This window comes from Arachis stenosperma, chromosome 10 (genome assembly GCF_014773155.1).
Source record: "Arachis stenosperma cultivar V10309 chromosome 10, arast.V10309.gnm1.PFL2, whole genome shotgun sequence".
Classification (NCBI taxonomy): domain Eukaryota; kingdom Viridiplantae; phylum Streptophyta; class Magnoliopsida; order Fabales; family Fabaceae; genus Arachis; species Arachis stenosperma.
The window spans coordinates 125,534,745-125,548,389 of NC_080386.1; the positions used below are offsets into that span (position 1 = coordinate 125,534,745).

The 13,645-nt window shown below is 36.1% G+C and overlaps 2 long non-coding RNA genes across 2 annotated transcripts; both read right to left on the reverse strand.

Moving 5' to 3' along the window:
• Window positions 1-428: 428 nt before the first annotated feature.
• LOC130954050 (uncharacterized) lies at window positions 429-3,490 on the reverse strand. Its single transcript, XR_009076160.1, has 4 exons — window positions 3,331-3,490; window positions 3,182-3,235; window positions 2,960-3,106; window positions 429-757 (listed from the first exon to the last, which is right to left on the reverse strand). It is a non-coding gene; the product is annotated as an uncharacterized LOC130954050 (long non-coding RNA).
• A 4,284-nt stretch (window positions 3,491-7,774) lies between these two features.
• On the reverse strand, window positions 7,775-10,570 carry LOC130954069 (uncharacterized). Its single transcript, XR_009076166.1, has 4 exons — window positions 10,409-10,570; window positions 10,260-10,313; window positions 10,037-10,184; window positions 7,775-7,834 (listed from the first exon to the last, which is right to left on the reverse strand). It is a non-coding gene; the product is annotated as an uncharacterized LOC130954069 (long non-coding RNA).
• Between the last annotated feature and the right edge of the window lie 3,075 nt (window positions 10,571-13,645).

The following is a 13,645-nucleotide window of genomic DNA, read 5'->3' on the forward strand; positions in this document are numbered from 1 at the left end:
ATAAAAATGTATAGGATAAGACTAACTAAATTCTAATTTAATTATTTTTCCAGTCATGATAATGAATTGTTTGTAATAAAATGGGTAGAAATATGGCACCCGAGTAGTATCAAGACTAATGTGTCCAACATGGCAAAATGAGAGGAAGTAAATATTTTTTTGTATAGTTTTTGTATAGTCATGATTGTAGATTGTTTGTAATAAAATAGGTAAAAATGTGACACTGTAACACCCTACTACACAATGTTTTATGCTTAAGTCATAGAACAGAGGTAGTGTGGTATTACAGACCTCTAAGGGTAAGGATATACATATAATACTGAAAAAAAATTAATATACTAGGAGCCTTGAAACAAAGTGGGTAAACAAGAGTCGCAAAATAAAAAGCGCAACGCTCAAGGAATAGGATTACTTGCGTGCTAAGAAACCTAATAGGAATATGATAGAACAATAAACGAAGGGATAAAGAAAAGCCAAGGAACAGCATAACTAGCCTCTGACTCAGCCTGCGAAGCTAAGGCTGGCCGGAGGATACATATATACATATAAACATACATAAGTGTCCCCAAAATTCACCAAAATACCGAAGTAAACTCCTATCTCTCCCTCAACCTCTAAGAGGAGCAGCATACATAAGTTACTTGGAGAGTAAGCTACACATATATATACATATATACAAATAGAACCCAAAATACACCCAGGAACTACTTCGCTTTCCAGGATCCAGACGCCTAGCGAGGAGCCTCTCGACCTGCATCTGAAAAACAACAATACAATATGGAATGAGAACCGGAGGTTCTCAGCATGGTAAAAGTGCCACGCGCATAAGAAATACGGTCCTGAGAATGCCATAGGCAATCCTAGAACTCCGTTATTCAATTATCCAACTTAAGCATTAAAATAGAAGCCATAAACAGGGGTAGGTATTCTAAATCTACCTAACTTACTCAAGTTCAAACTTAACCTAACAGCAAACCACTGAACCGAAAATCATACTTGCATAGAACCGAAATCACAATAGCCACCGAACCGAAACTTAACCTAACAGCAAACCACTGAACCGGAAATCATACCTGCATAGAACCGAAATCACAATAGCCACCGAACCGAAATACGTTCATGTGGTTAATCCTTCATTTTCAGTTCAAACTCAACCTAACAGCAAACCACTGAACCGAAATACGTTCTGCCTAACTTACTCAATTTCAATCCTAATCTAACACCAAGCCATTTCTCCTTTCCTCCATCCCTCCATCATCCACAATGCAACAAAAACAAGCAACCAAACAAGTTCACGCACAAGTAATGAGCAGATAGTACAAATAGCAAGTATAGCAGGTAGCAGGTGATATAAATCAATTAGGCAAACCCAGGAAATGCATAGCAATCAAAGCAAACAAATGCATATGATGCATGTCTGTCCTATGGCTGATGGGGCCCATCTGTCGGTTATCCAGCCAACCCGACAAGTCCGAAAACCTTAGACTGTCCCCCGTCGCACATCCCCAAGAGTCTATGCATAGAGTTCACATTCATATTTCATAAAATCACTCAATGGGGGCTATCCATACCCGGGAATTTATACGTGCCCGGTCACCCTTACGACGTAGGGTTAACAGAGTATCGAGAATCAACCTGGAACACGTGGTGGCGAGCCACGGTTTTTACCCAGGGAACTCGTATCTCAGATATCATCATTCATAAGCCATTTCATAGTCATAATCATTATTTAATCATTCATCAAGCCATGGCACATTAACTCCTTTTATTAACAACCTCCCTTTCACATTTCTCATCGTCATTCTCTTATAATTCATCTTGATTACCCTTTCCAGATCCTGACCAAACTATTTATCAAATTCTTCTCAAACTTCTTAATATCGAATAATTTTTAAATCAACCCAACTCTAACATTAAACCAATCACTTCACATGAAGATTAAACTTTAACTTCTCGAACCCATGACTATCACTAAGACATCCTCGACACTCTATTTTCTTTGCTGTTTTTAATATAACAAATGAACTCAGAATTGCACAAACTTTATGTCCAGGCGTTCATATTGAAATAAGCTTTCTAACAAACTAAATATCATAATTTTCTGATTTTTCTAGCCTTGGAAATAAAGGAAAAACCGTGACTGCTCTGCAGTGCATAAAACCAGAAAAACAGCAGCAGCACGTGATATTCAAAATTCAATATAAAATTCAAGATAAATCCAATGACATTGAAAAGTAATGTAGTTAAACTTTACTCATCCAGGTTTCTTTCTCAATTGGTTCTGAGTCAATACCATTTTTAATGAAAAAGTTACATTACCTGGAAGTTAAGTAAAAATGAGGCAAAATCTGTTTCTTTTCAATTTTGACCATCAATATTCAAACATTCACAGCTCCCAATCCTTAACTCTTAAAATTCTAAAATTTTAGAGAAATAAAGCTAGTTAATCAAATTTTATAACAAAATTGGTTTCGCTCCAAAACTCAACTCGTAGAAGTCGCAGCAAGACAAACAAGTTGCTGCCCTGTTTGATCTTTTCTGCTGCAGGACAGATTTAACAACCTAACTTTAAAAATTTGCCATAAATGGTATATTTAACAAAAAGGTCCCAAATTTTTCAGTTTAGTTCCTTATATTCCCAAGTTTAGCCCAGACTTGGTCTCATACAATTCCAATCATTACATAATTAGTTACAGCAAATACAATACTACCACAACACCACTCTACACCATTATTAACAAACACCAATCCTAATCCATCATAAATAAATATAAGAGCACACCTTTAATAACTTTAACACATCATACTTTCCAATATATATATCCACCAACAGATCTATTCCAATAACATTACAAGGCTAATCATTAAATACAACAAACAATTCAACTTATTCTATGGTTCCTCTAACCTAAGTTTTCACAACACCGTAAATATTAAACGTGCGAAACTTAAACCATACCTTGGCCGATCACTTAATTCACCCAAGGCAGCTTCTCAACACAAAATTACAGCCTCTTCAAGCTCAAGTAAAATACCACAAACTAAGCTTTGATCACCAACAAGCCTCTAAATATTCCCAATGCATATATACCCACTTAATCTACACCTAATACATATACATATTCCAATTTCAGTTCTCCATTACTAAAACAATATTGAGCTAGGGTTAGGGTGTTCTTACCATACCCATATGCTCAATAGCTTGAGCCCACAAGTTCCGGAAGCTAACTTGAACCTAGAACACAAGAATTGAACAATTTTTAACTTAATTGTTCATAAATTTCCGAAATTAGGAGAAGCTGGCTGAGAAGGAAATAATGAGTTACCTACCAAATTGTTCCATGGGTTTCATAGAGCTCGTCACGGTGAACGCGAGGTCGCAAACGGTTCGTCAATCGGAGCTCCGGATCAAAAGTTACATGGATTTGAAATTAAAGTGAGGGTTAGGTTTTTGCTTGTGTTCTTCTTCCCCCTAAGAAATGTTTCTCAGCGTGAATAATGAAGAAGAAGGGAAATAAGAAGCTGTGCCTCTTTAATGTATTGGGTTTGGTTGGGCCTTGGGCCCATTTTGGGTCCGGTTCAACCAGTTCGGCCCATCCGGCCCAATCTTGGGCCAGACTTTTCGAAATTGGTATCAAAATTCTCGTTTCGACAAGCTCTATCCTATTTTGATATCAGTTTTGCGTATTTAATTTTCCTATTGAAAATTCGATTTATTGACTAATTATATACCGATTTTAGCGGGGTTTACATCCTACCCACCTAATTAGGAATTTTGTCCTCAAAATTCAGAGTGCGCTACCTGAATAGAGGTGTGGGTAGTCCTTCCGTATCTCTGTCTCAAGCTTCTAGGTGTATTCTTCAATACCAGCCCAACACCAAGCTACTTTCACTAAGAAAACCCCTCTCCCGCGTAAACGCTTAATGCTAGTATCATCAATCCTAACCAGAGTTACTAGAAGCGTCAGACCTTCTCTTACTTGGACTGATTCTGGTTGTAGGACATAACTGGGTCGAAAGTGTATTTATGAAGCTGTAATATGTGAAACACATCATGCAGGTTCGAACATTGTGATAGTAAAGCGATCCTATACGCCACTGGTCCGATGTGATGGGGATTTAGCTTTTTAGTTTTTGATTGATCATCCGATTCTAGTTCGTTGAAGTGATCTTCAAAAATAGGTATCCTCTTCCTTCCAACTTGAGAAGTCTTCTTCTTAGATCTGCCTAACTCTTTTGTCGGCTTTCATAGTGAGAATTCTAACTTAGATTTGTGTCACTCTTCCTCCGTTGTTTCGGCTGTCAAATTCAGGAACTAAAACGTTTGGTATTCCAGTTTTCGGTTAATTCAAATGTGTTTAACATACTGTGAAGTCTCACCTTCTCTCTGATGTATAGTCTCTTTGATATCCCCAAGAAGTGGTTCACTCCGATGGGCAAAACGGGCCTGGTCACTTTATCCACAGTTCCCTAACAGTATCACCTTTTGTCCTAGTCTTCGGTAACCTATTATGAAATAAATGGCTATTCCCTTTTATCTTTAATGTAGAACTTTCGACGGTTGTGGCATTTCAAACAGTTTTTTATTTCAACTTCCGACCTCAACACATAACCCTCTCTTGGTGTCTTCTGGATTCAACCGGTTTCAGTACTCTTAGTAGCCCCTTATCACCGTTATTGCACTCCTCAAGTCTTTGACTTTACGATCTCTATTTCGACATTAAACATATAAATCTTTTATTAGTTCCATTTCGTTTGCCAGGCTTCGACATCCTTGGTGGGTATTTATCGTCCCCTCACGCTTCCTGCATTTCGTCTTTGCTATGTTTTAAAACTGCAATAGATTTAGTTTGACTCCTTTATCTATACCCTTAATATCCAATTTAAGGTTCCAACTTATCTAGCCTTCCATTCTCCGAAATTTATATCCAAGCTTTTCCCCAAAACTTCTTACTCAGGGCATCTGTTACCACTTCACCATATTGTATTTACACGTATCTTAAACCCCTCTGGTAATGTATCGCACTAATTCTGAGTTGTTAAATAAGTTCGGGTATTCTAATTACTGGTTTTGGGGTTAATCCTTCTCTTGGAGTTTGAAAGCTCTCTTCATATTCGGGTATCTATGTAACCGGTGTATTTCTAGCGCATTAAACTAATCATAGGCTTTGTGGTCGACAAGAATTAATGCTCCAAAACTCTTTTTGGGGGCGCATGCTTACCTGCTTCATTTTCCGTATCCAAAAGTCTTGCTCTTAAGGAATCAACATCTCAATAGTTGCAGCTATACTTTATACATGATACTAATATAGGCTCGAGTTAATTTTCAAAAGGACATTAAGCTCGAAAAATGAATGAGCAATACAAACGGTGTTCGTAAGGATTAAAAAAGAAAAGAAAATCTTGTACACGGTTAATCAGGATTATACCGAAATAATGAAATGCACAAGGAGAAGAACCTAGGTGCATCTCAAGAAAAGAGTTCAAATTAAAGACCCTTGGTAGAGAGAACAGAGCGTATAGAGTCAAAGAAATTTCAGCTGATTCTGAAGAACATGGTTTGTGAACAAGGCAACTCTAGTCATAGCGAGGGTACAAGATTCAAGGATTACGCGTTTATACCAAGACAAGCTCAGACTCATCTTGGAAGAAACAATATTTATGTGCACAAGGAGTAAAGTTAGAAAGGTAGTCAAGCTATTTAGGAAAAACTCCGGATCGAATGTTAATATAGGTTTCAAAAGAAGGATTAGATCGAGTCGCGAAGGTTCGTTAGCACACTCTCCCTGCATAAGGTTTCCTATCGTTCTCTTCTTTCTTCTCTAGCATAACCGATGCTTCCCACAAAGAAATAGTTTGTTAGGTGATTCCCTCTTCCATTACTCCCTTCCACTCAATCCTAAGTTCTACCGATTATGATGATGTCTTTGTTTGTGGTGCGATTGAAGTTAATCCGGCTTCCGGTACTAAGCCTATCGCAAACATGCTTTCTCTCTGAAAATAGAAGTTCTGACACACCTTCAAGAATTGTCTTAGAAACTCTCTCGTATAGGGATTTGTTTCATCTTCACTTACCTCTTAATAATTAACAGCTAAAGATTGAGTTCGCTCTATTCCTTTTCCTCAAAGTTTTGCCGTCACTGGATTCTGAACAATAACTCCGCATAGCCCTCAACACTCCTGATTCCTTAGATATGGTCCAACCTGCTTCCATGATACGGTCTAACCTGCTTCTACTACATCACTTAATCATTAACCTTCACAAGCCTAACCACTCCTCTAAGTTAGCTCAATGTTACTCCGTCTCAACAACCAATAGTTTTCGACTAATCATCGACTTGGACCTCATAATTACTGAAACTCGTCATGCGTCACGAAGGAATATTACATATCAATGATAGGCAAGGAAATTAAAAATTCAACTGTTGGTTCATAATTACCTCGCGTTTGAAAATCGGGTTCGGTTGCATCCCGGCTTCCTCTGTACGAACAATTCCAAGACATATGCCCTGGCCTCCCGCACTTATAACATACACCTATTCCTGCCCTGCATGGTCTGTTTGGATGGTACCTCTTGCAACTTGAGCACCTTAAGTCACCCGGTTGAGCACTAGTTTGCCCTTCTGAATTCGGGTCCGAACGATTATCGTTCCTTCGGTCATTGTTCCGGCGCTGAGAATGTGAAGTGACAAAGCGATTCTTTTTGAAAGTTTGGCTCCTCGGTGTAATCTTTCCCTTTTTCTTTGTGAAGGGTTCTCGGTGATCATTTCTTGCTACCTCAGCCCTCCTTGAGCTTTCTCCCGTTGCCTGACCAACGTTAACCTGCTCCAGATAACTCAGTGGTACCTTTGTATTCGGAGTATTATGTCCACCTTCATATTCATTATCATCATTGTTGCCAGTTCCAGCTTGTGGTTGCATCCCATCCATTACTCGGATGGTCGCGACAGCAACAGTACCAATGGCAGCAGCAACACTCGTCATTGCGGTCACAATATCGGTCAAACTATCTATTGGTATGGTTACCTCATTAGCTCTCCGTCTTTGACCTCGATTATACTCACGACCGCGCCCACGAGATGCCATTTGGTTCCTGTTCACACCAAACAAGTGATATCAAGGTGATCAGTCTCAATATCTCTAGTTTAGTATTTCACAGTCCCAAATGCATGCTCATGAGCATTCATGCCTCATATATCAGTTAGATACCCTAAATAGCATGTATAGACACCCAGAGTATGCCCAGAGGCATAATCATTCCGTCCCTCAGGCTCTATAGGAACGAACTGCTCTGATACCATAATGTAACACCCTACTACACAATGTTTTACGCTTAAGTCATAGAACAGAGGTAGTGTGGTATTACAGACCTCTAAGGGTAAGGATATACATATAATACTAAAAAAAAATTAATATACTAGGAGCCTTGAAACAAAGTGGGTAAACAAGAGTCGCAAAATAAAAAGCGCAACGCTCAAGGAATAGGATTACTTGCGTGCTAAGAAACCTAATAGGAATATGATAGAACAATAAACGAAGGGATAAAGAAAAGCCAAGGAACAGCATAACTAGCCTCTGACTCAGCCTGCGAAGCTAAGGCTGGCCGGAGGATACATATATACATATAAACATACATAAGTGTCCCCAAAATTCACCAAAATACCGAAGTAAACTCCTATCTCTCCCTCAACCTCTAAGAGGAGCAGCATACATAAGTTACTTGGAGAGTAAGCTACACATATATACATATATACAAATAGAACCCAAAATACACCCAGGAACTACTTCGCTTTCCAGGATCCAGACGCCTAGCGAGGAGCCTCTCGACCTGCATCTGAAAAACAACAATACAATATGGAATAAGAACCGGAGGTTCTCAGCATGGTAAAAGTGCCACGCGCATAAGAAATACGGTCCTGAGAATGCCATAGGCAATCCTAGAACTCCGTTATTCAATTATCCAACTTAAGCATTAAAATAGAAGCCATAAACAGGGGTAGGTATTCTAAATCTACCTAACTTACTCAAGTTCAAACTTAACCTAACAGCAAACCACTGAACCGAAAATCATACTTGCATAGAACCGAAATCACAATAGCCACCGAACCGAAACTTAACCTAACAGCAAACCACTGAACCGGAAATCATACCTGCATAGGACCGAAATCACAATAGCCACCGAACCGAAATACGTTCATGTGGTTAATCCTTCATTTTCAGTTCAAACTCAACCTAACAGCAAACCACTGAACCGAAATACGTTCTGCCTAACTTACTCAATTTCAATCCTAATCTAACACCAAGCCATTTCTCCTTTCCTCCATCCCTCCATCATCCACAATGCAACAAAAACAAGCAACCAAACAAGTTCACGCACAAGTAATGAGCAGATAGTACAAATAGCAAGTATAGCAGGTAGCAGGTGATATAAATCAATTAGGCAAACCCAGGAAATGCATAGCAATCAAAGCAAACAAATGCATATGATGCATGTCTGTCCTATGGCTGATGGGGCCCATCTGTCGGTTATCCAGCCAACCCGACAAGTCCGAAAACCTTAGACTGTCCCCCGTCGCGCATCCCCAAGAGTCTATGCATAGAGTTCACATTCATATTTCATAAAATCACTCAATGGGGGCTATCCATACCCGGGAATTTATACGTGCCCGGTCACCCTTACGACGTAGGGTTAACAGAGTATCGAGAATCAACCTGGAACACGTGGTGGCGAGCCACGGTTTTTACCCAGGGAACTCGTATCTCAGATATCATCATTCATAAGCCATTTCATAGTCATAATCATTATTTAATCATTCATCAAGCCATGGCACATTAACTCCTTTTATTAACAACCTCCCTTTCACATTTCTCATCGTCATTCTCTTATAATTCATCTTGATTACCCTTTCCAGATCCTGACCAAACTATTTATCAAATTCTTCTCAAACTTCTTAATATCGAATAATTTTTAAATCAACCCAACTCTAACATTAAACCAATCACTTCACATGAAGATTAAACTTTAACTTCTCGAACCCATGACTATCACTAAGACATCCTCGACACTCTATTTTCTTTGCTGTTTTTAATATAACAAATGAACTCAGAATTGCACAAACTTTATGTCCAGGCGTTCATATTGAAATAAGCTTTCTAACAAACTAAATATCATAATTTTCTGATTTTTCTAGCCTTGGAAATAAAGGAAAAACCGTGACTGCTCTGCAGTGCATAAAACCAGAAAAACAGCAGCAGCACGTGATATTCAAAATTCAATATAAAATTCAAGATAAATCCAATGACATTGAAAAGTAATGTAGTTAAACTTTACTCATCCAGGTTTCTTTCTCAATTGGTTCTGAGTCAATACCATTTTTAATGAAAAAGTTACATTACCTGGAAGTTAAGTAAAAATGAGGCAAAATCTGTTTCTTTTCAATTTTGACCATCAATATTCAAACATTCACAGCTCCCAATCCTTAACTCTTAAAATTCTAAAATTTTAGAGAAATAAAGCTAGTTAATCAAATTTTATAACAAAATTGGTTTCGCTCCAAAACTCAACTCGTAGAAGTCGCAGCAAGACAAACAAGTTGCTGCCCTGTTTGATCTTTTCTGCTGCAGGACAGATTTAACAACCTAACTTTAAAAATTTGCCATAAATGGTATATTTAACAAAAAGGTCCCAAATTTTTCAGTTTAGTTCCTTATATTCCCAAGTTTAGCCCAGACTTGGTCTCATGCAATTCCAATCATTACATAATTAGTTACAGCAAATACAATACTACCACAACACCACTCTACACCATTATTAACAAACACCAATCCTAATCCATCATAAATAAATATAAGAGCACACCTTTAATAACTTTAACACATCATACTTTCCAATATATATATCCACCAACAGATCTATTCCAATAACATTACAAGGCTAATCATTAAATACAACAAACAATTCAACTTATTCTATGGTTCCTCTAACCTAAGTTTTCACAACACCGTAAATATTAAACGTGCGAAACTTAAACCATACCTTGGCCGATCACTTAATTCACCCAAGGCAGCTTCTCAACACAAAATTACAGCCTCTTCAAGCTCAAGTAAAATAGCCACAAACTAAGCTTTGATCACCAACAAGCCTCTAAATATTCCCAATGCATATATACCCACTTAATCTACACCTAATACATATACATATTCCAATTTCAGTTCTCCATTACTAAAACAAGATTGAGCTAGGGTTAGGGTGTTCTTACCATACCCATATGCTCAATAGCTTGAGCCCACAAGTTCCGGAAGCTAACTTGAACCTAGAACACAAGAATTGAACAATTTTTAACTTAATTGTTCATAAATTTCCGAAATTAGGAGAAGCTGGCTGAGAAGGAAATAATGAGTTACCTACCAAATTGTTCCATGGGTTTCATAGAGCTCGTCACGGTGAACGCGAGGTCGCAAACGGTTCGTCAATCGGAGCTCCGGATCAAAAGTTACATGGATTTGAAATTAAAGTGAGGGTTAGGTTTTTGCTTGTGTTCTTTTTCCCCCTAAGAAATGTTTCTCAGCGTGAATAATGAAGAAGAAGGGAAATAAGAAGCTGTGCCTCTTTAATGGATTGGGTTTGGTTGGGCCTTGGGCCCATTTTGGGTCCGGTTCAACCAGTTCGGCCCATCTGGCCCAATCTTGGGCCAGACTTTTCGAAATTGGTATCAAAATTCTCGTTTCGACAAGCTCTATCCTATTTTGATATCAGTTTTGCGTATTTAATTTTCCTATTGAAAATTCGATTTATTGACTAATTATATACCGATTTTAGCGGGGTTTACAGACACCCTAGTAGTATCAAGACTAATGTGTCCAACATGGCAAAAATAAAAACTATACAAAAAAATATTTACTTCCTCTCATTCTGTCATATTGGACAGATTAGTCTCGATATTACTAGGGTGTCACATTTTTACCTATTTTATTACAAACAATCTACGATCATGACTAGAAAAACAATTGAATTAGAATTTAGTTAGTCTTATCATTTACATTTTTATGTTATTTATAATATAACATAATTAATATTATGCTTACTTATTTGATTGTCTAAGGACATTTAAATAAATTGGAATCAGATATTTTTTTTGCAACTCATAGTTCGACATAGATTTTTGAGACCATTTGTTGAATCAATTTACTTGGAAAAAAGTTCATTGTTAATAAGTAAAATTATTACACCACATAATATAATATCATGTGAGTAAAACGAAAATATACCGCATATATGTCTAATTGCACTCTTTTTCCTTTGGACTCTTTACACAAGTAATCCAATATAAAAAAAATTTTTATGGATGTCATAAACATATACCCACCCATGATAGTCATAATAGTACAACACCTATAACTATATTATAAATATTTAATATCACTAACATGAAAAAGATTACATACGGATGAGTGGTATAATTAATATAAGAAGGTGGAAAACATGTGTGGGGACAAATATCAAAAAAAGAGTTTGAAATTTGAAGGGTTAAACACTCCCATCTATATTTTAGAATTTCTTTTTTCTCAAGGAAGCTATCACCATTTTTTCCAAAATCAATGTAAGAATATCTCTCCCCATGTATAAAGATATAGTTAGATTATAAAATTTAAACTCTCCAATTATGAAACTGGAAAAGTAATTTGTATATATACCAAAACAAAAGCATTCATGCAATAGACATCCAAGTTAGGTGACCTTAATTTGTTAAAAAAAAAAAGATCATATAATTCAGAACTGCATGTTACAATGTAATGTTAATTCTAAAATATAATACACATAAAAATATAAAAATAAAATAGAAACATGTAATAGTCAAAAAGCTAGCCATATTGTTTATCTGATATCTTGACAACATTTATATGATATCCTCCTTAACAAGCATTGCTCTAGGTATTATCTTTTAAGATGCACACAGTCTCATCCTTGTTCACCATATCGTCTGTTGCCCAAAAATATATCTTGTCCTTATCTACTTCTGTTAACTTAATGTCCTCTGTCACCTTTTCTTCTTTTCCTATTTTATTTTTTTCATCTATCATCTTTTTTTTCTCCTTATTTTATTTTCCTCATCTATTACCTTTTTTTCTTCTCCTATTTTATTTTTCTCATCTATCCTAAGAAGAATGATGGAATTGATAGTTACACACGTTCTTGTGTCTTTTTGATTGGAGGAGGTGTATAAATATCAGGATCTTCTATTTCTAAAAATGCTTGGACGGTACTTTGCACTATTTCTCTTCATTTTGGTTTTATTGCATTATTTAAAGCATAAAAATAAAACATATAAACAAAAATTATATTAAAGTGTGCACACAAAAATGAGATTTAAATTTGAGAGAAAGGAGAATCTAAATAACAGGGATGTAGTTGCAAACTATGCTAAGTCATGCATGCAGAATCTCTCATTAAAGTGGATACAAATTGTTATGATACATGTGTGCAAAATGTGTTGAGTGAGGTATGCAAAATTTCATTAAAGTGGGTGCAAAATGTTTGATTTATGTGTGCAAAATCTCATTAAATTAGGTGCAAACTATGCTAAGTAAAGTGTCCAAAATCTCATTAAAGTAGTTGCAAAATCTCATATATAATCACATAATTCATAGCCAAAACAGCGTGGAATGCTCATAATAACAAGTAGTATTACATAACAAAAATTACACTAAAAAATCAAAACAAAAAACAACAAACACTAAGAACTATAATTTATACTCCTATTGTTAGGCGTCATTAATTTGTTTGGTTTAGCTTCTTCCACTAATTTCATTGGCGATCTCATACTGTTTTTATCTTTTCCCTCTTATAAATCAATATAAACAATAATTAGATTTACATCACGACAAATAAAAAAAGAAATCATAACTATAAAGAAGCTTATACACTATTTTTACCTTGTTTTGACATCATTCTCCTCATCTTACTTTGCATCATTATAAAGAAGCACACTTTATATTTTACTTTACATTCTCTTTTATCATAAAAGATAAATCAAAACTAATTTTTACCTTATTTTATCTTTTTTCTCATCTGACACATTGCCTTCTTTTGATATTTTTTGTCATTATTTTTTTCATCAAATCTATAAACAAGAAGTCAAACCAATCCATAAACTTAAAAGGTGACCTTAGAACAAGAATTACTGAACTTTGAAGCTAACATAAAGATAATAGCAAAACATTAGAAAAATCTAGTAGTATCAAAAGTTTAATTAGTGGTACAAAGTATTTATAAAACTCATGCTTCAGTCCTTTCATTTATAACGACCCAAAACTTTATTTGTTTACCTTTCTTTCTTCTTCTTCATTGCGTTATCATCTTTATTAAGCTCATTCGCCTCCCTTTTTTTTAGCCAAATTAGTTGATGCTCGTGTTGTGTTCTTTGCAAATTTAGCATCAACAACACCTTGCTTAACTAAAAAGGTAACAATACCCTACAATAATAGTCACGCAAACAAAGGTTTTGTAAAAGCAGAGAAGAATGTGACAAGATAAAAAGACTATATTGAATTAACAAGATAAAATAGATAAAACAAACCATTGACTTTTACTTTGATGACTCCTGTATCAACTTTTTATCAAGTTTTTTTTATCCTAATAAGCAAT